General features: G+C 42.9%; 1 pseudogene; it reads left to right on the plus strand.

Moving 5' to 3' along the window:
• The first annotated feature begins 326 nt into the window (after positions 1-326).
• Positions 327-23,973, plus strand: part of LOC139257947 (histone H2B 1.2-like) — a 33,250-nt pseudogene continuing 9,603 nt past the window's right edge.

Consider the following 23,973-nt stretch of genomic DNA (forward strand, 5'->3'; position numbering starts at 1 on the left):
TCCTACAAATATACATCATGCAACTGTGCGCTGTTTTCAAACAGTAACAGCACGGGCTTGCATTCCAGTAGCATCTTTCCCGAGCATAGTATGCCCAATTGCCCGCCGTTGCTCAGTTTGAGTTCGGACAGGACTCCGGGTCTCCATACATCATTACAGCGTTGGTCCAAATATGGTAACAGTGATTAATTCTAAAATGAGGTGACAGTGATTGTCCTTTAATTCAAAGCAGCAGTTGACCGAATGTTTCATCAAGGAGGCTTCGAATGTTGAAGTCATTGCGGGGTTAATCTCCACTGCTGGAGACAAACCTAGCCTAAAAGAAGATGTTTATGGTTTTTCGACGCCAATCATCTCAGCACAGGATATCACTGCAGGAGTTCATCATCACCTGCTTCATTCAGGACCTGCCCACCATCATAAGGTCAGAAGGTGGCATGATCGCTGAAGATTGATTTTTCCAACTCGAGTATCAACTCCACAGATAATGAAACAGAAAATATATCGCATTTCAATTATTGTGGCTGGGTGAAAATCTTGGAAATCCTTCCACAACAGCACATTGGTAGTACCATCACCTAAGTGACTGAATCAGAGAACCATAGAAATTTACAGCACAGAAGGAAACCATTTCGCCAATCGCGTCCTTGCTGATGGACAAAGTACTCTCCTGCCAAATCCAATTTCTAGCTCTTGGACCATAGCCATCAAGTGCATATCCAAGTACTGCAGTGGTTCACAAAGTTTGTTCCTCACTACCTTCTCAAACCCAATTAGGGTTGGGCAATGAATGTCAGCCTTGCGAGCTACGCACACATCCACTGAATTCATATTTTATTAAAACGTGCTTTACAGAAAATGAAGTAGTTCTTGAAGTGTAATCACTGGATGTACTGCAGCGCAATACGACAGCCAATTACCACACAGCAAGATCCCATCGATGGTGGGATACAGATATGTGCAGGACACAAAAGAGCATTCCCCACCTCTTAGAATCAAAGAATTGTTGATGTTTGCCGCAGAGAAGGACGGCATCCGTCCGATCCTGTCTCCGCCAATCGAAAGAGCTATCCAGCCTAAACCCACGTCCCAGCTCTTGATCTGTAGCGTTGCAGATTAGGGCCATTAAATCCCTATGCAAGTACTGCTTAATTGTGATGAGGGAAAGTGTCTCCACCAAGATTTCAGTCAGTGAGTTCAAGACTCAAATTCATTCTGGGTGAAAATAGTTCTCCTTGACTCTCGTGTAATCCTTTTATCAATTACTTTAAAACTATGCCCCCTGGTTATTGACCTCTCTGCTCAGGGGTATAGATGTTTCTTATGCACATTACCTCGGCACCGCATAATGTTAAACACCTCAATTATGTCACCCATTATCCTCATCTGTTCCGACGAAAACAACCCCAATCTTTCCCTATAACCAAATCTAACCAGTCCTGAGAACATGTAGAGCACATCAAAGGAAACAGATGTAAGTGGAGGAGAATTGTTTGTTTTTAAGCTGTGAGTTGTTGTGATCTGTAATGCACTGCCTGAAAGGCTGGTGAACCATAGAGTCATCGATTCATAGAATTGTTACAGCACGGAAGAAGAAAATTTGGCCCGTCGAGCCCGTGCTGACTCTCAGCCAGTCTCACACCCTGTCATTTCCCCGTAGCACTGCAGATTCAATTTTTACCCTCAAAATGGAATTTGATAAATGCTTGAAGAGGCACATTTTGCAGGGCGTTATGGAAAAGCTGGGTCTAATTCGATAGCTCGTTCATGAGCAAGATTGACCAAGTACTCTCCATCGGTAATGTATGATTTTATGAAATGTTTTATGTTAGTTTCATATAAATTATGCTGATCATTTGCCCGTTCCACAATCCCACTTTATTTTTTTGTATATGCTTCTGTGCTCAGACAACGGAATTGAAATGAATTGGGATTCGGTAGCAATGCGACGCAAATGACGTTGCTAATCAGGGAGCGTGTGCCAAGTGGTAAGGCGTCGGTCTCGTAAACCGACGATCATGGGTTCGACCCTCCTCGGCGCTTATTGAGATTTTATCACATTAAATGTGATATTTTCAAGCTTTTTCCTTTATAACTATCAACACACTTCATAATTTTGAACTTATATCATAAATCGCCTCTTAACGTTTTCTATTCTAAGGAGAAAAATCCCAGCTTCTCCAGTCTCTTCGTATTAGTGTGGTCCCCAACTCTGGCAGTATTCTCGTAAATCTATTCTGCACCCTCTCCAAGTGCTTGAATTCTTCCCGAAAGCATTTTGCCCCGAACTGAACGCAATATTCCAGCTAAGACCACATCAGTGTTTTATAATTGTTTGGCATAACTTCCTTGTTTTTATACTCTATTCGTCTATTAACAAAGAAAAAGTTCCCACGTCTTCCAGATCCTCCCCCCTCTTTAAAATTGTACGATTTAGAGCTGGTTAATACAAAACAGGGAGGGTAATCTGACCGGTTTCGGGATCATTGATCTCCAGAGGCAGATGCTAAATAGGGGATTTAAATATTCATATATAAATCTGGCCCCGTTAAAATATTATCATTAATTCATATTGCCTCTCCTCATCCTACCAAAATGTATCACTTCACAATTCTTTGCGTTAACTTACATCTGCTTTGTGTCTGTTCATTTCACCAGTCGGTTATTTTGATACTACCTCTTTGTAGCACTTAATACCTGCTTTGTGCCCCTTTGATTTTCTTTGTAGCTTTCCCATTCACCAGGACCTGTGCTATTTTTTGCATTTGTGTACGCTTTTATTTTTAGTTTAATGTGTTCCCTTACCTCTTTAATCGTCCATGCCTGTTTTCTTTGGGACCCTCAGGGGTATACACTGATTCTGTATCACTTTTAATTATTGTTCACACCTCCTGTCGTTTTACCCATTAACAGATTTTCCCAGTTTATTGTGGACAATATCTGTCTCCGCTCTTTGAAGTCGGTCTTACCGAAATCTGGAATGGTAGCCGCTGTTTCGCGGTTCTCCCTGTCAAACGTTACTTTGAAGTCGATCATGTTATGATCGCTATTTCAACTACCCTTGTGCTGTTGAATACATCAGGTTCGTTACCCATTACTAACTGTAAATGGGCATGCCCCTTGTTCGTTCTGGAACATATTGTTGTAGAACTAGCCCCGACACGCTCAGGAAATTCACAATCTTTGTGACAGGTGCTAGTCAGATTATCCCAATACATATGAAAATGTAAATCCCCTATTAAAACCACACTGTCTTGACTACACACTTGTCTAATCTCTACATTTATATATTCTAGAACTTCACAGCTGCGATTAGAGGGCCTATACACAACTCCTACTATTGTCTTAAATCCTTTCCTTTCACTCAATTCTACCCATAAAGTCTCCATGTCTGGCTTACCTGAAGTTAGATCCTCGCTTAGAACTGAATCATAGAATCATAGTTATTTACAGCACGGAAGATGGATATTTCGAACCATCCGTTCAACGTCGGCCAACAAAGAGCTTTCCAGCGGAATCCCGTGTTCCAGCTTTTGGGCTGTAGCCCTGTAGGTTATTGCACTTCAATGCAAATCCAAGCGCGTTTTAAATGTGGTTTGGGTTTCCACCTCTACCACACTTTCAGGCAGTGAGTTCCAGACTCATAACTTGCTCTGGTTGAAGACATTTCCAGTCAAATCCCCTCTAAACTTGCTACCAATGATTTTAAATCTATGTTCCCTCGTTGTTGACCATTCTGCTCAGAAAAATAGGTCCTTCCTATCCACTCTCTCTCGGCCCCTCATAATTTTGAACACATCAATAATGATTCCCCTCAGCTGCCTATGTTCCAATGAAATAAAACCCAGCCTATCGAATCATTACTCATAGCTAAAATTTTCCAGTCCAGGCAATATCCTCGTAAATCTCTTTTGCACCCTCTCTAGCGCAATTCCATCGTTCCTGTAATGATGTGTACGCAGTATTCTAGTTATGGCCCAACTAATATTTTATATAACTCGAGCATAACTTCACTGCTCTTGTACAATATACCTCGGCTAATAAAGGTAAGTATGCCGCATGACTTCTCAACTAGCACTTTTTCTTTGAAACCATAAACAGGGAGACAATGATGTAAGTATCAAAACAATAACAACTTGCATTTATGTAGCACCTTTAAGACGTCACAGGGCGCTCCACGAAAGCTTAAGACAAATCAAATACCGCTGAAAACGAGCCACATAAAAGAGAAATTACGGCAGATGCCCTAAATCTTAGTCAACGAGATCGGTTTTAAGTAGCATCAATCTTGAAACACCCTTAGCCAGGAATATTAATAAGTGTTATTTCCTGTAGGTCTAAAAGTTGTGAGAAGTTGGCTTTTGAATTGGACTCATGGGTGTCGAAGTCAAACGATTACATAGGATATTCAATGCAAAAACGGCTATTCGCTCCAATCTGTCAATATCGACCTTTGTGGTCCACTGGACATCCTCCCTTCTTTCCGCATCCAGCACTATCAGCAGAGCTCTCCATTCAGTTATCCTTCATATGTTTATTCGACCGCTCCTTAGATGCATCTATAACATTTCATTCAACCACTCTGGTGGTAGCGAGTTCTACATTCTTACCACTCTCTGGCGAAAGAAGATACTTCTTAATGCCCAATTTGATTTGTTGCTGATTTTTCTTATATTGATGGTCTCTAGTAATACTCTTCCCCACAAGTGAAAACAAAACACTGTGTAACTAGCCTATCAAAACCTTTCAAGATATTAAAGCGCTCTATTCGGTCACCCCTCAGACTTCTTGTTTCACGACAAAATACATTGAGCCTGTCGATTCTTTCCTGATAGAATATCATCTTCGCCGCACCCTATCCAGTGCCTTGCTTATCTTCTTTCATAATATGGCGGACAGAATTGCACACAGTACGCCTAATGTGCTCTAACTGTAGAGAGTTCTGCGTTGGTCGGTTTTAAAACGGCGTGTTCAGCTGCCTGGTCTAATTAAAAGGGGTCCGCACCTCATCTTTTGAGGAGACATTTCACAACCATCCTGTCGTAGCTGAAGGCCGTTTGCTTATAGAAGCTGATTGTACATTTTCAACATTTTCGATCTGGGCAGGACAGGTCGTGAAGGGGACGTTTTGCAGGGTATTTCTGTATGGATGCAAAAAGCCTGAAATGGAATAGCTGAGTTGTGCTAGATGGCAGCCGAAGGTTAAGGCGATGGACTGCGAATCGATTGTGCTCATTTACTTTGTTGAGCGTTTGTTGCTGATAAACCTTCCAAGCATTTGATTGAATATTACATAAAATAAGCTTTGAATCTAAATCTCCAATTAACTGTCATTTCCTGAAAACATACCTTATCCTTTAAGCTGAGCGCTCACTGACCAAGTCACGGTGATTTCTTATATTTTCTTGATATGCCAACTGAATTTACTGCCTGCAGGAATTGTATTTGCTCCACGTGATCGGCTCGGCTCATCCTTGGGCCGAATTGCGATTGGTGCGAGCAAATTCTGCAGCAAAATCTGAAACTGAATCATTACTGTTCTTTAAAGAAGGGAAAATGCCCCCTGCACTTTTGCTGCAGAATTTGCTCGCACCAATCGCAATTCGGCCCAAGGATGAGCCGAGCCGATCACGTGGAGTAAATACAATTCCTCCAGTCAGTAAATTCATGATGCTTAATCCCCTCTTAGCGGGACTGGAGAACCATTTTCAAGAAGGAGGCTCGTGGTCTGTTCAGCAGAAAGTCAATGTTCTGCATGTTGTTTCTGACAGCTTTCCAATTGGACACAGGCATCCAACTGCCGTGCGAGCATTGCTGATTATTCCAAGTCAACAATATTGGAATGTGTTCACAAAACGAATTTTGAATATGTGACCTGTATTATCAAATAAATTTTGCAGTATTAATAGCTTTATATTGTCGTCTGTCTCGGCATCCTCATAATGTACACTCTACCTTAAGACAACTGTAATCGGTGCTGCTTTATTTCACTGTGAACGCGAAGGAACATATCTGTGAAGATATTTGCCCCGAATTTACACCATTCTGCCATATAGTCCACGTCTTTCTTTACCCATTTCTGCCCTTTTTGCAGTATAGATCAGCCCAGGCCGTCCATTGAAGCCTGAGAACTCAATCAGCGAAAACCAGAGAAATACCAGAGACAGAGATAGGGAGAGATAAAAAGATGCATGCCAAGACAATAACAGAAAAGGTCATTGCATCTTGAGCGGAAATCCTTTTGATCTCTTGAAATGTTGTAAAAGCGTGAAAGATAATTGGGCGACAGTTTAAACGTGCTTCGCTCCCTGGCGATCTCTCAGGCTCTGAGAGAGGGAAATGTAGCCATTAGCGAGAGCTCTTATTTATTCGAGCAATGAATGGAGCTTTAAAGAGTGTAGTGGCGAGCAGGTAAACTTAAGCATATATCAGGCCCAAAACATTAAACCTTCTGGCTATCGCAGACAGTTTCGGTTTGCTGCAAACTTTCACTTTCCAGCCTCGGAAACAGCCAACCCTGTTGCAGGGCTATGGGGAAAGGACGGGGGATTGGGACTAGCTGAGAGCTGGCACGCTCTCGATGGGACGAATGGCCTCCTACTGTGCGGTAACCATTCAATTAATTTACGATTTGACTTTGATAGGACTCGAATCGACAAGTTTGAATGTTTCTATAGAACAGAATCAGTGAGAAGTCCAATGCACGAGCCATTGCAACACTGAGCACAACATTATAAACAAAATCCTTGTTTCTGTTGAATATGGTGCAGGATTTATGTGGAGATAACCAATGCATTTACATATCATCTCTGTGAAATCGAGTGTGTTTCCGGCACATTATTCTTTACATCAGAGTTCTTGATTAAATGTCAAAACGCCTCCACTCCATCCCATAAATAATTACAATTCTCATCCTCCATTGCAATATTGTTAGCATGAGGAAACTAAGTGCTGGAATAAAACAGTGAATATGTCGATAACGTTTGGGGATACAGCAATTGTAGCTTCGATTCCTGTAGAAATGTCATAAGCAAAACCATCAGTTGTTTTAGGTGAGGCTCGAACTCACAACATCGAGTTTTCCGGGGCTGATACGATCATATAAGTACTGCGTGCTATCCGATTCCACCTCTGCATGTGTGCGGATGCCGTGTGTTATTAATGCTTCCATCATACAGCTGCCTATTCCAACTGTCTTATAATTCCTCCCCTAAAAATCTATCGAGACTGAGGGTAATTGACATTTTCAAGTTTCACAGTGATTGATTTTTTTTTTAAGTGGGGTTACATTGGCTACCCTCCACTCGATAGGAACTGATTCAAAGTCAATGGAATGTTGGAAAATGACTGTCAATGCATCCGCTATTTCCAAGGCACCTCCTTAAGTACTCTGGGTTGCAGTACATCAGGCCCTGGGGATTTATCGGCCTTCAATCCCATCAATTTCCCCAACACAATTTCCCGACTAATAAGGATTTCCCTCAATTCCTCCTCCTTATTGGACCCTCTGACCCCTTTTATATCCGGAAGGTTGTTTGTGTCCTCCTTCGTGAATACCGAACCAAAGTACTTGTTCAATTGTTCCGCCATTTCTTTGTTCCCCGTTATGACTTCCCCTGATTCTGACTGTAGGTGACCTCCGTTTGTCTTTACTAACCTTTTTCTCTTTACATATCGATAGAAACTTTTGCAATCCGTCTTAATGTTCCTTGTAATCATCGCAGGCAAATGGAGTTCTGACATAGTTAGTTAAAAGGCGGAGCATGATTGAATGGCTGAATATCCACCTCCTGTTTCTATTTTCCTATGAGTGCAGCAGGTAAGAAATAGAAAGACCTGCAAACGTTGCATTTTATTCATATTTAATAGCAAAAATATCCGTGCCATGCGCAACTATGCTGTGGTCAGAGAAAAGCTCCCTAAGCTTCGGAAACTCCCGTCGCTTTTCTGTGGCTCTCTTTCCTCTCTTCCCTTCCTCCTCCATGCTGCCAGTTTTTAAACCTGGTTTTAAATGTTGCTCTGGGCGGCGGCATTCGACAGTCTTAGAACCCTCTCTACCGTTTCATTGCTGGATTTCTATGTTGATTAATTATGAAACTCCTTGAGCTACAATGGTTGCGAGAATACATTAAAAGGCAGCTTATTGGAAACACGTTCTGATCATAGTTTGGTTTTTTATACAATTGAACCTTTATCACTCAAGATTTACAATCAACTATATGTTGTTATAAATGTTGGCTCATTAATTCCCTCGTGTCATACGAGGAATTGTTTGATCCCCTAATGTATTTCATCTGGGAACAGGCACGGGTATTCATTCAGAAATAACCCACAGATTGACACTGAGATGACCGCAGCAAGAGACACAGACAGCACCAGAGAACATGGAGAAGAGACAAGCGAGATGGATAAATACCAAACGGCCTCAGACTCTGAAAAGTACAAACGTCACATGCAAAGCATCGGCTGCACGAGGTGAGTCTCGAACTCACAACCTCGGCATTTCTCGTGTTTGATACTGTCATATAAGTACAGCGCGCTAACCGATTGCGCCACTAGAGCTGCACGTCTTGTGGTTTCAGTGCCTTGCAACCAAGAAAACAAAGAATCATCGAATCATTCAGCACAGAAGTATGCTATTCATCACATCGTGCCTGTGCCGGCTCTCTGCAAGGAGCCTTCAGTTATTGAGACTCCATAGATTTTCGCCATCGATGTGTTATATTTTTGTATGTAATGTTTTGTTATTTCTAATAAAATTGGATGTCCGTGCGGGAAATTTAAAATATATTTGTGTATCTGTCTGTGACATGTAAATACAATTGTGTGGAACCTTGATTATCAAATTATTTGTGTTCATCTCTGCGTTATTATAAATGTATTTGTTTTTATCTCTGTTTTCTTTCTGAATTTATCTCTAAGTATCTCTGTGCTGCAATTGTCTTTGCGTTTATTTGCGAGGTGTTTACAAATAACATAGATACAAAGATAGACACAGAATATACATATATAACACACACAGGTGCTGCACAATTCAATTATAAATAAAGTTGTTGCATTCAAATACTTAAACACAAACACAAATATACAAAATATATTTATATCCCACAGAACAAATTGCAACTTAACACAGAGACATTAAAATATATTTAGAACTATCGCTGATCAAAGAACATTTTGCTCTCTGCGGTCATCAGGAAATTCTGCTGTGCCTGTTTTGCCTGTGCTTGTGCTCGGTGTAAGGGAAGGTTTCTTCGGGCCGTGGTATATCGTTTCCCACGGATGGGCTGCAATGCCCTGTCTCATGCCACGTTCACTGCGATATTTGCTATATAATAATCATCTGGACTTGGGTATACAGTGCAAAATTACAACATCGACAGCTGTTTCATCCTGATACACAAATCCACTGCCAAATTGGTTCAACCCCTCACCCGACCCACTAGGTAATCTTCCCGCGAGTACTTTGGTCCAAGCTCTGTTGATGTCCAACCCGACCTGCGAAAACAGGTCTGTCCTGCGCCAGATCTGGTCCCAATGTCCCAGGTTTCTGTAGCCCAACCTCGTGCACCGTTTATTCTAAACTCAATATCGCAGGGAATTGGTAATAATCCATGGAATGCCTTTGTGGTCCTGCTCATTAATTTCCTTAATTACACCTGAAACTCTGACTGAAGGAATTCATCCCTTTATCTCCTTATGTCATTGTTTAGCACATAGATCACGGCTTATGCTGCTCCCCTTCACCTCTCAAAATGTTCCTCACCACTCAGTGATGTTCTGTACCTGTCAGCAGGGAGGATGCACACCACACATGTCTCACGTTTGCCGTTGAATAAACGCCCTGACTTTCGAATCCCCAATGACGTCAAATTACATAACTTTTTAGTTTCAAAAGCAAAGTACTGCGAAGCCTGTAAATCTGAAATGACATCAGAAAATGTTAGATATACTCAGCCAGCATCTCTGGAAAGATTTATGACGATGAGTTTGTGATTAAATGTCATTGACGTGAAGCGTCAACAATGCAATCCAGATACTGCCCGATACAATCCCAGTGCGCCAGTTTGCGGGTATTGAAAATAATCCGGATACCACACATCAATCTGGGAGCTAAATTGATGTTGTTGTTCTTGTAAAGTCGCAACAGCAGAGGACTGCAATAAAATATCCAAGTCTTTAAGATAAATCATATGTTTTACAGTTAACAAAACGAGCCAGTTTCAAGGAACATTCAATCTTCAAAACGGTTTAGTTGCGCGGTTTAATGTCCGGCATGTGTGCCAGGGCAAAACACAGGCTTTGGCTGTTTTTTTAATAATTGCAGTTCAATGCTGTTGCGACTAGTTTACTTTGAACATTCTCCCTTTGAAGATTCTCACAGAGGCCGTCTGACTGGCTCATGCGTTCTCAGCCTCAACGTTTACTCACCCCGGTGACCGCCACCTAGTGGTTAGGAAGCAGCGCTCTATTCTCGTCGGCATAGGTTCGATGCCCGTTCAGGGATTTATTAAATTAAAATGAAGCTTATTAAATTAATTACATAACTCTCTGTGAAAGATTAATAATTATTGCAATCGTCATTGACAACTTATCAGCACGCAACCGTCGAGGCCCTTCAAGTGCGCTAATCAGAGCGCGATGTGCATGCGCCGAAAATCAGCACTGGAACAGTCAAAATGGCTTTTGACAGATCCAACGGATCCCCGAGAGAAGGGTCTTTGCGATCGGAGATTTGCGCTATTTTCCCACCTCTTGACGAGAAGATCTCCTTCAAAATCTTACGCCTGGTAAAGGTGACAGAGAGATGGACAGGCAGGGGGAGACAGTTATGTGCATGTCACAGAAAGAGAGAGACAGACAAAGGGTTGTGATGGAGAGGAGACAGTCCGAAGAGACAGAAAGCGAGACAGACAGATTTTGAAAGAGAGAGAGCGACAATACTGAGGGGACGGGGCGGCAAGATAGACCGACAGGGTGAGGGACGGATAGAGACAAACTGCGGGGGGGGGGGGTTGGTGTGGGGTGGGACATATGGTGGGACACAAAGAGAGAGATAGACGTGGAAGGCAGAAGGGTGTGGTCAGATGTGGGAGAATAATGGAAGGGGGCAGTGCATGACAAACAGGGGAGGCAGACAGGAAAATCTGACAGAACGCAGACAGAGAGCGACAGAGAGTGGCAGACGGGGGTCAATGGTGGAAGCGGCAGTAATTGGCAGACAGGGGAGGCAGAAGTGTGTTAGCCAGAAAGATAGCAGATTGGGCTGAGATAGAGATCGAGAGAGACAGACGGCAGGATGACGCAGTGAGTGAGAGAGAGAGGGGGTGAGATAGACATGTCAGGGACAGAAAAATAAAGAATTGGTTGAAACAATCGGGGCAAACAGAGCGAGATGGCGAGAGATACAGATGGGGCAGACAGCAACGGCAGACAGATGAGGAGACAGAGAAAGAGAGAGATGCATACAGGAGAGACAGGACCAGAAAGACATACGAGGAGGCAGAATGAGAGAGACATACGGGGGATCAGAGCGACAGACAGATACGGGTAGGAGCGTGGGGAGTGAGATAGAGGGATGGAGACAGGCGGTGGAAAAAGACAGAGGCAAGACACAGAGAGGCAGGTGGGGGAAAAGGGAGGAGGAGACAGACCGGGAATACACCGAGAGAGAGAACGAGAGAAACCGTACGGTAGCAGAGTGGGAATGTTACTGAACTAATCCAGTGGTCTGGACGAAAGATCCCGAGATGTAAGTTCAAATCCTGCCACCACAGCTGAGGAATTTAGGTTCAGTTAATTACATCAATCTGGATTTAAAAAGCTATTATCAAAAATGACCATGATACTACTGGATCGTGGTAACAATCCATCTGGCTCACTAATGTCCGTAAGAAGATGAAATATGCCGTCCTTTACTGGTCTAGGGTATACGTGACTCCAAATGCATAGCAATGTGGTTGATACTTTAATGCCCTCTACAATGGCCCAGCGAGACACTCAGTTGAATCAAACCGCTGCTACAATGTCAGCATTGTGGGAGTACCTTCACCACACGGACTGCAGCGGTTACAAATAGTCGGCTCACCACCACTCTATCCAGGGCAGTTTCAGAAGGGCAACAAAGGAAGGAAGGCCTTACTAGCGACGCCCAAATTTCTGAATTAATTAAAAAAAACGTTGGAGACAGGGAAAGAGAGAGATATATAGATAGAGGCAGACGGTGGGGTAATGGATGGGTCAAACAGAGTGAGAAATATAGGGAGACAGACGTGGGGAGAAAGAGGGAGAGAACGAGAAGGCGGAGGCACAGAGAGAGACAGACAGACAGATCGGCGGAGCAAAGAGAGATAAACATTTGGGGGTGACAGAGAGAGTGCGAGATGGGGAGACCGCTGTGGATAGACAGGACAGATGGGTTTGATGAAGAAGTGAGTACACGTGAGGCGGGTTAGAATGGGACAGACGTGGGAGAGAAATTGGCAGAAATGAGACCAGGAGAGACAGGGAGAAAACGACCTGATAGACAAAGAAAAAGAGATGGGGGAGCGAGAGACAGAGAGAGAGCAACACATTGGGTGTGTTGGGATATAGATTGACTGGAAGAATGACGGATTGCGGCAGGCTGCGGTACAAAGATGATATGTTACAAAGCCAAAGGCAGAGACGGTGCTAGACGGGACCAGGCAAACTGGTGAGTCAGATGGGGCAACAGAGAGAGTGAGAGAAAAACGGGCGATAGATAGGAAATAGTTCGAAAGGGAGGGACAGAGAGAGCGACACACACAGGAGGTGATCGAGAGAGAGCGACAGACCGTATGGTGGAAATAGTCCAACTGGAAATGTAAAAGAAGGAGACAGAGTGGGTGAGACTGATGGTGGTAGACAGACGGGAGGATGAGAAGGGGAGAGAGATAGAGCAGAGGGAAACGGGGAAGACAGAAATAGAGCGGAGGGATCAGGCAGACACAGGAAAGCATGGAAGTTAGGGAGAGGGAGAGCCAGAATGGGGAGACAGAGAGGGTGCAAACGAGGAAGTTAAACAGGTGGGAGACAGGGAGGTAACGACAGAGACAGACAGTGAGAGAAATAGGTGGACAGACTGCGGGCCAGACGGACGGAGAACTGCAAGGGACAGACTCGAGAGACAGACGGGAGAGGGATGGAGGGGCAGAGACTTATGGGCACAGACGGGGAGATGGAAATAGAGATAACAGCAGAGGAAAGAAAAAGACAGTGGGAGTCAGACGGAGAGACAGGCGGGAGGAGCACAGAGAAAGACAGACGGGGCTTACAGAAGTGGCGAGAAAGACGGTGGAGTGATAGGTTGAGCGAGAGAGTGTTGGAAATAGATGGGGAGACAGAAAGAAAGACAGACGTGAGAAGACAGAGAAAGAAAAACAAACGGGGAGACTCTTTCCAGTCCCGCTCTCTCATCCAATTTTAGTGAATAACAATGTAACTGGCACTGCAAATAGTGTCGTGGAACATAAAGTTGCAAAGAGTCGTTTATTAAGAGTTTGCGAAAATAACTGTGTAGATATACGTCCCTGTGGCGAAGTGAAAATTCTTCCACATTGAACCGAAGAAAGATGGATCAGAGTACATTATATTTAGAAACTGTACCTGACAATGATACTTGGGGGTGCAAGAACTGAAATCTCTCTTAATCGCCCTGTTTTTGGTGGTCATCATTCACCTGTCTTTTGTACACCAAATGCCCCTCTTTGTGAAATTCTGAAAATCCCTGTAGCCGGGGCTCTTAATTCCCGATTTTCAGGAGCTCCTTATCGCTCTGTTTGTGGAGCTCCTTATCCCTCTGTTTCCGAAGCTTCAAATTCCCCTGTTTCAGGCCCTCCTTGTCCCTCTATTTCTGGAGCTCCTTATCCCTCTCTTTCAGGAGCTCTCTATCCCTCTGTTCTGGAGCGCCTTAGACCTCTGCTTCTGGAGCTCCATATCACTCTTTTTCAGGTGCTCCCTATTCCTCTGTTTCTGGAGTTCCTTACACCTCTGTTTCTGGAGCTCCTAATTCCTCTGTTTCAGGAGCTCCTTATCACTCTGTTTCAGGAGCTCCTTACCCACTGTTGAAGGAGCTCCTACTTCCTCTGTTTCAGGAGCTCCTTATCCCTCTGTTTCTGGAGCTTATTATATTTCTGTTTCCGGAGCTCCTTATCCATCTGTTGCAGGAGTTCCTTACCGCCCTGTTTCTGGAACTCCTTATCCCTGTGTTTCAGGAGTTCCTCATCCCTCTGTTTCAGGAGCTCCTAATTCCTCTGTTGCACTAGCTCCTTATCCCTCTGTTTCTGGAGCTCCTTATCCCACTGTTTCAGGAGCTCCTTATCCCTCTGTTGCAGGAGCTCCTAATTCATCTCTTTCAGGAGCTCCTTATCCACCTGTTTCAGGAGCTCCTTTTCCCACTGTTTTTGGATCTCTTTATCATTCTGTTTCAGGAGCTCCTTATTGCTCTGTTTCCAGAGCTCCTAATTTCCCTGTTTATGCTGCCCTATTCCAATTCCTTCTTTTTGTGAATATCCTAACTCTGGCAGCTCTTCCTTCTTTTATACCTGGTGCACTTAATTCCTCGTGTTTTCAGCCACTCACCTGACGTAATGGAAAGCCGATTGCTTTAAGAAGCTGATGGCACATTTTAAACATTGTCGATCTGGTTGCATAGGCAGGACAAGTGGTGAAGTGGACATTCTTGCAGAATATTTCTGTTTGGATACAAAAAGCAGGAAATTGAATGCCGAACGTTGCTGCAAACGGGAGAGGAGGTGGTGCAGAGTTTAAAGCGAATAACTGCTAAATCATTGTGATCTGCATGCGTGGGTCCGAATCCCATACTCGTCCTTATTGTGTTAAACGTAGGAATCCTCTTGTTGTTTTGTAAATCACATTAAACCTCATGGCGAAATTTACATTTTACTGTCAAGGATGCTGCACTTTGGTTATGTCATGTCTCAAATTAATATAGGTCCTGTAATTCCGGCCTCACTGGGTCTGTACGGAATAGGTACACAACCGGCAATGACCCACAATAGCCTTTCTTTGGCATACGGGATGCATGCACTGAAAAGCATCTTTTCCAATGTCAAATTCTTGCTTGACTGATCCAACGCTTCTTCAGGAGAAGGACATTCGCATGGGGGAGTATGCACTATTTGCCCATCTGTTGCCCAACGAATGTCCTTAAATTTCTTGCGCCTGGGAAAAGCAGGTGCATCGAGTGCTTTTATAAGTGTAAGAGTTTTAAAACATATAAAAAATTTAAAAATATATACAAATGAAATGTAATAACATATTTATGTGAAAAACGCTGTCCACTATGGTAGGTTTATTTTAAACTATAAATAACAAACTTTTTTAAAAATCCGAAAAATATATTGTTTTCGAACACATGTATAAACATTAATTTAAATTAATACGCGAAATGTTGTTTTTTTAATTTTTATGTGTGTTTGGGTGATGAAGCGTTCTCATTCGTAATATTGAGAACCCGTACTTCCGGAGATGCTATTATTATGAATGATAATACTGTACCTTCATTGGCTGTCCAGAGCCAGGTGAATCCAGCTTCTCCCTCCGAAGCTCCAAGACCTGAATAAGCTGCGAAGGGCGGGACGAGAAGGCCTCAGAAGCGGACTGCTGGAGGGCACAGGAGCAAAAGGTAGGTGTGGAACCTTATTCCTGTTTTCAGCCGATCGCCTGGGGGAAGCGTAGCACAGTGACTTCAGGCCCAATATATACATCAAAGGGAAAATCTATGTTTTTATGTTCTTATTTGCAGGACTATGGAGAGGGGGACTAATTTGATTGCTCACTCAGAGACTCAGCACAGCCACGGTGGGCCGAATAGCTTTCTTCAATACCGTCAGATTATGCCGTTTTAATATAGAATGGGTCACGCACTTTACTGTCGGCGGCTCGTTGGTCGAGGTGCATGGTTCTCTCTTTGGGATTTTCACAGTGGAAATGCGAGAGGTCCCGGATCATTCTATGCCGGTCTAAACCGATTTGCTGTCAGTCCAGTATCAATCTGTGTCTGTTTCCAAAGGAATTTACTCTCAGTCCCGGGTCATTCTGGGCCTGTTTAAAATTAAAGAACTCTCAGTCCAAGATATTTCTATATATGTATCAGAGGGATTTGCATTCAGTCCCGGAAATGTCTGTGTCTGTTGAAAAGTGATGTACTGTCTGTGCCAGATTTCAAATTTCAAATTTCAAAAACTGCCTTTGCAGTGTATAGGAATTTAAGTTCGTTGCTGAGTTTGTGTAAGAGAGGGAGAGAGTGCAACCGTGTTGTGCGATCTTGCTGGACAATTAATAAATTAATATCATGTGTGAAAAAAAATATTACGTGGAATTGAAGCCATGCCGATTTGATTGAATACACCTTCGAGGAATATCTAACAGAAGAACAATCTGCTGTGGGATCTTGCCATTCCACATCTGAAAAATTTCAAAAATCCCAAGTTAGAAAAATACGGATTTCAACCAGGGCTCGCGTGTGGCTTTGAAACATGATGACCTTAACCACCTTATTTTCAAATTCAAATCACAACAGGACAAGACAAGACAGGACTCACTGTCTGACTTTGTTTATATATATGTGTGTGTGTGTGTGTGTGTGAGTGTATACCTATATACAATGTATACATCCCCGCTTTTAAATTTCAAAATAAATGTGTTTTTTCTGATCTGCCTGCACTGGAATCTATTGCTTTTGTCCACTTTCACAGCAAAAGCAGCTGCTGTCGGATCCTGACATTGCACACCTGAAAAACAGCAGACAGACACAAGTCACTTTAAAAGATCACCATTGCATCCCACATCTTCCCTCGTAGCTTGTCTTCCACCATGGGCTGCCTGTGTCTGTTGGTATTTACTGCGTGCACACCCTTATTTACAATGCTAGCCATCCAGACACACAGCCTTCGTTCAATCAAAAAATAAATAAATTATTAATTAATTATATATTTATTTAAATCAAATCAAATTCAATTTTTGATGAATAAAATTCAGAAATATTCATTTTTTTTTAAATTATGTATATACATTTTATTAAATTGGCTTTTTGTCTGGATTAGTATTACGTCCCTCCCTCCTTCCTGCCTTTCTGTCACCTGTGGCTTTAATCACCATCCCAGCCCCGCGTGCTCCGGAGCCCCACGCCCACTCACGCACTGCACAATTGCCTTCAGCGATGATAGAAATCTCACTTTATTCTTTTAAAAGGGAACTGCTGTCAGTCAAGGGTCAGTCTGCATCTGGGTAAAAGGGACGTGCTTGCAGTCGCGGATCATTCTGTGTCTGTTTAAACGGGATGCTTGTCCGTTCCGGTTCATAATCTGTCCCTTTGAGACAGATTTTATGATAATCCCGGATCATGTTGTATAGTTTAGAAAGAGTGTGATTTCAGCTGCAATGACCGAATTGTTAAACTGTTGTGTTCCAAATGGGGTTGCCTGCGCCGGTGCGCACCCAGATCACAGTGCATCTGTTCAGTTACTCGAAATATGCTCATCTTTTTCGAAATCCACTCCTTAATATAGCAGTTGGCCCGAATTTGCTCCCAATGTACACAACAACACATTTGACGCAAATGGCAGAGACCGCGTGGCTTAATCGTGAAGTTATCAGAAGATTGCAGGTTTGAGTCCTGCTGCGGTCAATTTGACTGCTCTGTGAAATTTATATTCTTTGCTGGGATTCTGCCGAAAAACTAACCATCTCGGACAGTCACTCACCAGAAGTAAAGGAAGGCTGTTTGCTTTAAGAATCTAATCGCACCTTTTCATCATTGTCCATCTGGTTTCACGGGCAGAGCAAGATTTGAAGTGGATTTTCCTGCACTTTATTTCTGTTTGCATACAAAAAGCGGGAAATTGAATGGCTGACGCTTCGGTAAGTAAAAGACGAGGTTGCCGAGAGGTTAAGGCGATCGACTGCAATCCGTTGTGTTCTGCACGCATGGGTTCATAATCCCATCCTCGTCGTTATTGTGTTACAAATTTGACCCCCTGGTTTTTGTCAATCACATTTAACCTCATCGCCAAATTCCCCTTTCGCTAACAAGAATGCTGCACTTTGCTAATATCATGTCTCAAATTTATACTATATTCGTCAAAGGGATGACATTTGTAGGACTATGGAGAGGGGGCTAATTAGATAGGTCTGGAGGGACAGCACACGCACGATCCGCCGAATATCATTTCTCACTACCGTCAGAATCTGAGAGCTACGCTCTTCACTCTCAGCGGCTCGTTGGTCTAGGGTACGATTCTCGCTTAGCGATGATTACATTTGAAATGCGAGAGGTGCAGGGTCCAAATCCTGGACCAGCCCCGCCAGTTGTTAGTCAAAGTTGCGCTCCTCACAGCCGGTCGACATGTGAGAAAACAGAAATATTTCATGTTAAAACATGTGATTTTGTGCCAATGATCCCACAGCGTCCAGATCCCAGAGCAAAGTGAAACTCACCCAACTGAGTAAAGTTAAAGTATCTCAGAGGGACTCGGCTCTGTGTCTCATTGGATACCCTAAACCCGTGTTTGGTTCCGGCCCATACTTGATCACTATGTCTTCCTGTCTGTACGCATTACCTCACCTCAACTGGGATAAGCATACATTCAGCGTCAATCTCCAAATCTGCCCTGAATATGAGTGCGTCCTGTTTCTCTAGAGCTGAAAAGATGTGATAAGCTGGGTTTTGAATTAGTCCCTTGGCTGCCGAATTCAAATCGGGCAGGAAATCAATCCGGACTGGCCAAGCTGCCTGGTCTGATTAAAAGGCGTTGAAGCCTATATTTCAGGATGTTATCGTCTTCTGGCCTCAACATGAGGTTCAACGTATCGGATCAAAAGCACCGTTCCCATTGTCTGGTAATGGTTCTGCTGTTCCCACTAACACCTCCTCTGGTCCATCCTTTGTTACTTTATTGCCCGATTACCACACACTTTGCCGTTCCCCATTGTGCCATTTATTGTTTAATCACTCCTGCGCTACACTGTATCACGGACGTTTCTTTTGACCTTTCTCGCTGCGTATTTTTTCCAGGCGCTATTTTTGTTGAAAAAATCTGTAATCTTTAAATTTTCCTAAAATAACGGAATGATTATCCGACAGAACGTGAATCCTGGTTCTTCATCTATACAGATTCTGCACGACCTGCTGAGTTTTACACAATTATCTGTTTTTATTCATTCTGTATCCGTATCCCTTTTAAGGGGATGTGCTGTCCGTCTGGGATCATTCTCTGTCTGTTTAAAATGGTGTGCTATCAGTCCCGGATCATTCTGTGCCGGTTTAAAAGGGATGTGCTGTACATCCCGGATTTCAAATTTCAAATTTTACAGAATGCCTTTGGAGAGTGCAGGAATTTTAATGTGTTTGTGTGTTTGTGTAAACGAGAGAGTGCGTGCAAACGTGCTGTGCGATCTTACTGTGCATTTCATGTCATGTGAGAAAATGCATTAAATGCAACTTGAAGCCATACTGATTTGATTGAACACTCCTTCGTGGACGCTGTGACGGTAGAAGAATCTGCTGTGGGATTTTGCTATTCCACATCTGAAAGATGGGAAAATACACAATTGAAATATAGCGGTTTTAGCCAGGGCTTGCGTGTGGGCTGTGTGACATGATGATATCCTCTACCCGTATTTTGAAATTCAAATCAAATCAAATCAAGACAAGACAAGGCGTGATTCACTGGCTGACGTTGTGTATACATGTATAAATAGATATATCTTTAAGTATACATGAATTCAATCTGAACTTTTTAACTTTCACAATAAATGAGCTTTTTCTGTTCTGCCTGCACTGGGCTCTATTACATTTGACCTCTTTCACAGCACAAGCAGCTGCTGTCAGATCCAGCAGAAACACACACACGACTTTAAAAGATCGCCTTTGTAGCCCACATTTTCCCTCGAGGCTTGTCTTCCCCCATGGGCTTACAGTGTTTTGGTATTTACTGACTGCACCCCGTCATTTCCAACGGAATTCTTCCAGTCACACAGCTTTCGTTCAACCAAAAAATACCAAGAAAATAAATTAATTATTTATTTATTTAAAACAAATCAAATTCATTTATTTTAAAATAAAATTTAAATATATTTATTTTCTTAAAATGTTAAATATATATATATTGGTAAATTGGCTTTTTGTCTGAGTTGCTTTTACGTCCCTCCCTCCTTCCTGCCTGTCTATCACATGTGGCTTCAATCACCATCCCAGCCCCGCGTGGTCCTGACCCCCACGCTCACTCACGCACCGATCAATTGTCTTCAGGAATGATAGAAATCTCACTTTATTCTTTTGAAAGGGAACTGCTATCAGTCAAAGGTCAGTCTGCATCTGGGTAAAAGCGACGTGCTTGCAGTCGCGGATCATTCTGTGTCTGTTTAAACGGGATGGTTGTCCGTTCCGGTTAATAATCTGTCCCTTTATGACAGATTTTCTCATAATCCCGGATCATGTTGTATAGTTTAGAAGGAGTGTGATTTCAGCTGCAATGACCGAATTGTTAAACTGTTGTGTTCCAATTGGGGTTGCCTGCGCCGGTGCGCACCCAGATCACAGTGCATCTGTTCAGTTACTCGAAATATGCTCATCTTTTTCGAAATCAACTCCTTAATATAGCAGTTGGTCCGAATTTGCTCCCAATGCACACACCAACACATTTGACGCAAATGGCAGAGACCGCGTGGTTTAATCGTGAAGTTATCAGAAGATTGCAAGTTTGAGTTCTGCTGCGGTCAATTTGACTGCTCTGTGAAATTTGATATTCTTTGCTGGGATTCTGCCGAAAAACTAACCATCTCGGACAGTCACTCACCAGAAGTAAAGGAAGGCTGTTTGCTTTAAGAATCTAATCGCACCTTTTCATCATTGTCCATCTGGTTTCACGGGCAGAGCAAGATTTGAAGTGGATTTTCCTGCACTTTATTTCTGTTTGCATACAAAAAGCGGGAAATTGAATGGCTGACGCTTCGGTAAGTAAAAGGCGAGGTTGCCGAGAGGTTAAGGCGATCGACTGCAAATCCGTTGTGTTCTGCACGCATGGGTTCATAATCCCATCCTCGTCGTTATTGTGTTACAAATTTGACCCCCTGGTTTTTGTCAATCACATTTAACCTCATCGCCAAATTCCCCTTTCGCTAACAAGAATGCTGCACTTTGCTAATATCATGTCTCAAATTTATACTATATTCGTCAAAGGGATGACATTTGTAGGACTATGGAGAGGGGGCTAATCAGATAGGTCTGGAGGGACAGCACACGCACGATGCGCCGAATATCATTTCTCACTACTGTCAGAATCTGAGAGCTACGCTCTTCACTCTCAGCGGCTCGTTGGTCTAGGGTACGATTCTCGCTTAGCGATTATCACATTTGAAATGCGAGAGGTGCAGGGTCCAAATCCTGGACCAGCCCCGCCAGTTGTTAGTCAAAGTTCCGCTCCTCACAGCCGGTCGACATGTGAGAAAACAGAAATATTTCATGTTAAAACATGTGATTTTGTGCCGATGATCCCACAGCGTCCAGATCCCAGAGCAAAGTGAAACTCACCCAACTGAGTAAAGTTAAAGTATCTCAGAGGGACTCGGCTCTGTGTCTCATTGGATACCCTAAACCCGTGTTTGGTTCCGGCCCATACTTGATCACTATGTCTTCCTGTCTGTACGCATAACCTCACCTCAACTGGGATAAGCATACATTCAGCGTCAATCTCCAAATCTGCCCTGAATATGAGTGCGTCCTGTTTCTCTAGAGCTGAAAAGATGTGATAAGCTGGCTTTTGAATTAGTCCCTTGGCTGCCGAATTCAAATCGGGCAGGAAATCAATCCGGACTGGCCAAGCTGCCTGGTCTGATTAAAAGGCGTTGAAGCCTATATTTCAGGATGTTATGTCTTCTGGCCTCAACATGAGGTTCAACGTATCGGATCATAAGCACCGTTCCCATTGTCTGGTAATGGTTCTGCTGTTCCCACTAACACCTCCTCTGGTCCATCCTTTGTTACTTTATTGCCCGATTACCACCCACTTTGCCGTTCCCCATTGTGCCATTTATTGTTTAATCACTCCTGCGCTACACTGTATCACGGACGTTTCTTTTGACCTTTCTCGCTGCGTATTTTTTCCAGGCGCTATTTTTGTTGAAAAAATCTGTAATCTTTAAATTTTCCTAAAATATCGGAATGATTATCCGACAGAACGTGATTCCTGGTTCTTCATCTCAAGATTCTGCACGACCTGCTGAGTTTTACACAATTATCTTTTTATTCATTCTGTATCCGTATCCCTTTAAAGGGGATGTGCTGTCCGTCTGGGATCATTCTCTGTCTGTTTAAAATGGTGTGCTATCAGTCCCGGATCATTCTGTGCCGGTTTAAAAGGGATGTGCTGTATATCCCGGATTTCAAATTTTAAATTTTACAGAATGCCTTTGGAGAGTGAAGGAATTTTAATTTGTTTGTGTGTTTGTGTAAACGAGAGAGTGCGTGCAAACGTGCTGTGCGATCTTACTGTGCATTTCATGTCATGTGAGAAAATGCATTAAATGCAACTTGAAGCCATACTGATTTGATTGAACACTCCATCGTGGGGGCTGTGACGGTAGAAGAATCTGCTGTGAGATTTTGCTATTCCACATCTGAAAGATGGGAAAATACACAATTGAAATATAGAGTTTTAGCCAGGGCTTGCGTGTGGGCTGTGTGACATGATGATAACCTCCACCCGTATTTTGAAATTCAAATCAAATCAAATCAAGACAAGACAAGTCGTGACTCACTGACTGACGTTGTGTATACATGTATAAATAGATATATCTTTAAGTATAAATGAATTCAATCTGAACTTTTTAACTTTCACAATAAATGAGCTTTTTCTGCTCTGCCTGCACTGGGCTCTATTACATTTGACCTCTTTCACAGCACAAGCAGCTGCTGTCAGATCGAGCAGAAACACACACGCGACTTTAAAAGATCGCCTTTTAGCCCACATCTTCCCTCGAGGCTTGTCTTCCCCCATGGGCTTACAGTGTTTTGGTATTTACTGACTGCACCCCGTCATTTCCAACGGAATTCTTCCAGTCACACAGCTTTCGTTCAACCAAAAAATACCAAGAAAATAAATTAATTATTTATTTATTTAAAACAAATCAAATTCATTTATTTTAAAATAAAATTTAAATATATTTATTTTCTTAAAATGTTAAATATATATATATATTGTTAAATTGGCTTTTTGTCTGAGTTGCTTTTACGTCCCTCCCTCCTTCCTGCCTGTCTATCACATGTGGCTTCAATCACCATCCCAGCCCCGCGTGGTCCTGACCCCCACGCTCACTCACGCACCGATCAATTGTCTTCAGGAATGATAGAAATCTCACTTTATTCTTTTGAAAGGGAACTGCTTTCAGTCAAGGGTCATTCTGCATCTGTGTAAAAGGGATTTGCTTGCAGTCGCGGATCATTCTGTGTCTGTTTAAACGGGATGGTTGTCAGTTCCGGTTCATAACTGTCCCTTGAAAACGGAATTTATCGTAATCCCGGATCATTCTGCAGAGTTTGAGAAGGAGTATGATTTAAGCTGCAATGAGCGAATTGTTAAACTGTTGTGTTCCAAGTTACATTGGGGCAGCCTGCGCCGGGTGCGCACCCAGATCGCAGCGCATTTGTTAATTAACTCGAAATATGCTCATCTTTTCCGAAGCCCACTCCTAGATATAACAGTGGCACCGAATTTGCTCCCAAAGTAATAAACAACAAATTTTTCGTTGATGGCAAAGACCGCGTGGCCAAATGAATAAGACGTCTGACTTCGATTGAAACCATGCCATTATCAGAAGATTGCAGGTTTGAGTCTTGCCTTGGTCAATTAGTTTGTTGCGTGAAATCTTATATTCTTTGATGTGATTCTGCCGAAAAATCAACCATCTATTCCAGTCACTCAGCTGAAGTAA

This window comes from Pristiophorus japonicus, unplaced genomic scaffold (assembly GCF_044704955.1).
Source record: "Pristiophorus japonicus isolate sPriJap1 unplaced genomic scaffold, sPriJap1.hap1 HAP1_SCAFFOLD_94, whole genome shotgun sequence".
NCBI lineage: Eukaryota > Metazoa > Chordata > Chondrichthyes > Pristiophoridae > Pristiophorus > Pristiophorus japonicus.